Below are 4,098 nucleotides of genomic sequence, written 5' to 3'. Positions count from 1 at the left end.
AGACCTGGGCATTTTCTGATGGGGAGACTTTTAATGGCTGCTGCTATACTTTGATGCCTTTGATTTGGTGCACAGATAGTGAGAATTGAAATGGCAGCTTAGGCGTTTTTACTTTGATGAGTTTTAGTGCCCTTACCTAATATGAGTTCAACACACATTCACGCTATACTGCCCAAAGGGATTGACTCTACTATGACCTTACTCCTCTTAGTCTTCTGAACACACAGATGTACAGGGGAGACAGTTTGTGTCCTATGTACCATTAACCAGTACTGACCTTTATAATTGTAAGTCGTAGATCCCCTCCCTCCATTTTCGAAAAGACCCTCAGATCCCCCTCGGTCTTTTAGATTCAATCATGTTGACTCATAATCCCACCTGGGCTGACTGTCAACAATAGTTCCAGGTTCTTTTCACAACTGAAGAAAGTGAGAGAATTGTTGGAGAAGCTTGGAAATTGGTTCCAGAGGTAAATGGTCTGCCCACACAAGTCCAGGCAAATCTTGATACAGCATTAACTTTGACCATACCCAACTGGGATTTTAAGGCTGTTGAAGGTAGGGAGAGTATAAGTGTCTACTGCCAGATTCTGTTGGCTGAGCCTCAGGGAAGCTTCAAATCAAGTTGGCCTATAAATTTGCCTATGGTAACCAGGTGAAATAATGAGAGCTCTACAGAATATTTAAAAAGAATACTCAAATTAATAAAAAAAAACAGAAAAAAAGAATTGTTTGAATCCCATAAGATTTATATTCTCTCAGACCCAGAAATGAGAGAAAATTGTCAGTGGGAAGCTTGCCTTAAGCTAAGATGATGCTGAAGCAATAGCATAGGCAAACCTTATCTGCCCATAACAAAAATGGCAGTCACTCAGAAAACTGACCCCAACCAAGATGGTGCTGAAGCTACAGCTCTGTCTGAAGGAAAGTCAAATGTTTGTTAGATTTTGCAATGGCAGAAATGGCTGTGTATCAGCAGAAAAAAGACATAGAAAGAGAAATTATATCTGTCTAGGTAGAAAATATTTAGTGAGATAAGTGGGCAGGTTTTGTCTGAGGGACAAGTGGTCCTTGCTTCCCTGAAGTCATTCACCCTCTGTTCCTAAATGCAGGAGCAGGTCTGAACTGTGCATGGAGCAGCTCAGCTCTCTACCTCATATAGAGCTACTGCAGACTTTCTTGTGTTCTTATTGTAAAAATAACTATTATTCATCTGTATTTATTGTCATCACTGAGGCTTTCTGCCTCCACTTGTTAACCTAGGCCTAGTCCTGGAAGCTTCTAGCCTTTTAAAATCTATTCTAGGCCTAGAATCATTTTAGCCTCTGGCACTTTTAGGTGCATGATTCACTCCTACCTACTTCTTTCTGAGGTCTGGCTGGGTGGTTTAAAACCCCTCTCCATTGTAACTGATTCAATCTGTGTTCTTTCAGTTTTTCCTGAACTGCTCTGCCTTGCCTCAAACTAACTTAACCAACTATTGTATTCTTCTGGCTCCTTCCTTGTTCTCTGAATCATTCTGTTTCCCCCCCATGTCTCCATTTCTCTCTTTTCAACCTATCTCTGAAAAACTCTCCTGGAAAAACTGCATCCTCTCTTACTTTTCTCTGTGTACTTGCTTCTTTTTCTTCATTATTTATTTGTTTATTTACAACACAAATGTTGCCCCACTCCAGTTTATCCTTGCAGAGTCCCCCCCCCAAATAACAGTTAGGAGCCTATCTGACAAAACTCATAGAAGGGTCTTTAATTTCTTTTCTAGATCAGGCACCCCAACCCCTCCTGACAGCCCAATGCACCACAGTCATGAAACATCACTTTGGTGGTGAAGGAGTACTGAATTTCTTCCTGTTTAGCTATCTGTCGACTTAAGTAAACTAAAATACTGGAGGGGATGCCTTTTAACATTTTGTGACTTATGTTGAAGTAGATAGATCCAGTTTAACTACAGACTGTTTGGGTAGAAAAACACACTTTTAATCTGAGTCTTGAGGCAGAAAAACACACACCATTAATCCAGATCTTAAGACTAGAAGACATTCACTTAACTGGGCCCCACTTCTATTGCAGGCCTATGTAAGTATATAGGAGAAGTCAATTTTGAGTCTTTGCTTGCTTGCTCTCATCTTACTAGCAAACTCATTTCTTCACTGGCATCTGAATCTAATTCTTCAGGATTCTGTTCAATACTGAAGAAGACCTGAGACTTCAAACCTTGTGGAATAAGTAAGTATTGACTTTAGCCATCTTTATATTAGCTCGACCTCTGCCTACAGATTTTTTCATACATCCACTTTCTATGTATATAGAGAAATTCATTCTTTATGTTTGCTACAGGACCCCAATTAATACTACACAATTGAAATGAGATTGTTTATACACTTCCAAACTCTTCCAACATTGGATAGAATAGTCAAAAGTAGTTACCATTGACATAAGATTCAATAAACACACACAAAGACAGACCCATGGCTGGGGTGAGTGAGGATAATGGAGACTGAGAGAGACACAAACACAGAGAGACAGACAGAGAGAGAGATAGAGAGAGAGATAGAGAGAGAGAGATTTATGAGTCGTAGTGAGTCTGTTTTATCTTCAGTACAACAAATATGGAAACCTACAGAAACTGAATAGAAATACAAGTTTCCAAGAATATAAAGGGACAATTTAGCAGACAAAGAAAATAAAATGTAAAGGGTATCTATAATTGTATCCTACAGAGTGAATAGTAACTTCTATTACTTCTTTCAGATCAACTTTACCCTCCAAACTACCTCCAGAAGACCTGTCAAGGGACCTGGAAGTCAAGAGCTGTGGCTACACACACATCAGTGTTCAGAATTTCTGCTATGAGTGGACCATTAGAAACTTTTCATTTTGCATGGATGGAATTCGGGAAAATATTACAAGCCCAGGGTTCTCATTAGAGGCCAGTGAAGAAGTACAATGGTGTTTGAGAATATACCCAAACGGTGTTGATGAAGAAAGCAAAGATTACCTGTCTGTTTACCTGGGTTTGCTCAGTTGTCCAAAGAGCCCATTTTGGACAAAGGTACAGTTCTGGATCATAAATGCCCAAGGAGAGAAATATCTTATTACAAAGATCTCAGATGTATTAAGGTTTCTGCCAAATCAATACTGAGGATGCAAAAAGTTCATCCTTCGAGATTTCCTCCTCTACCATAGTCGTTGGCTTCTCCCTAAAGACAAGCTTACCCTGTGTTACAAGGTGGACATAATAGGAACCTTCTTTAGCAGGCCTGGACAGAACATGACACCTGCAATCAGGGATCCAATGCAGATGTTGGCAGAAGACCTAGGAGAGCTGTGGGAAAATTCCCTCTTCACAGACTGCAGCCTGGTGATAGCTGGCCAGGAATTCAGAGCTAACAATGCCATTCTAGCAGCTCGCTCTCCAGTTTTCAGAGCCATGTTTGAACATGAAATGCTAGAAAGCTTAACAAACTGCATTGAGATCCATGACATTCATTTGCAAGTCTTTAAGGAAATGATGCATTTCATTTACACAGGGAAGGCACCACACCTCCACAGCCACTCAATGGCCACTGGTTTGTTGGCAGCTGATGATAAGTATGCCCTGCAGGGCTTGAAGGTCATGTGTGCAGGAACGTCTCTGTGAAAAATGCTGTACCCACTCTCATCCTGGCTGACCTCTACAGAGCAGAGCACCTGAAGACTAAAGCTATGGATTTCATTATACTTCATGCTTCTGAAGTCTCTGAGACTGTGGGGTGGAAGTCAATGGTGGAGTCACATCCCTACTTGGTGGAGGAAACATTTCGCTCCCTGGCTTCTATACATTGTCCTTGCTTGGAGCCCTCACTCAAATGCTGAAAGATATTTTAGGAGCTTGACAGTTATGACCTACACCTGTCTTCCAACAGCAACAACCACTCATTCTACCAATGACTTCTGTTTAGACTACAGCATTGCTGGAGCATTTACAGTGAATCTGGGCAAAGGCAGTCTGGATTTACAAGAGCTGTAATGTGTCAAAATGGTGTGGCAGCACTAGGGTCTTGGACACTCTACCTGATATCTACCCTGCTGTTTTATTCTTGTCTGATGTCTTGAGCCT

General features: G+C 41.0%; 1 pseudogene; it reads left to right on the top strand.

Moving 5' to 3' along the window:
- The first annotated feature begins 2,790 nt into the window (after positions 1 to 2,790).
- Positions 2,791 to 3,639, top strand: Tdpoz1-ps12 (TD and POZ domain containing 1, pseudogene 12; annotated as a pseudogene).
- Positions 3,640 to 4,098: the final 459 nt, after the last annotated feature.

Source organism: Rattus norvegicus, chromosome 2 (genome assembly GCF_036323735.1).
Source record: "Rattus norvegicus strain BN/NHsdMcwi chromosome 2, GRCr8, whole genome shotgun sequence".
Taxonomy (NCBI): domain Eukaryota; kingdom Metazoa; phylum Chordata; class Mammalia; order Rodentia; family Muridae; genus Rattus; species Rattus norvegicus.
This window is presented reverse-complemented; position numbering and strand designations above follow the sequence as displayed.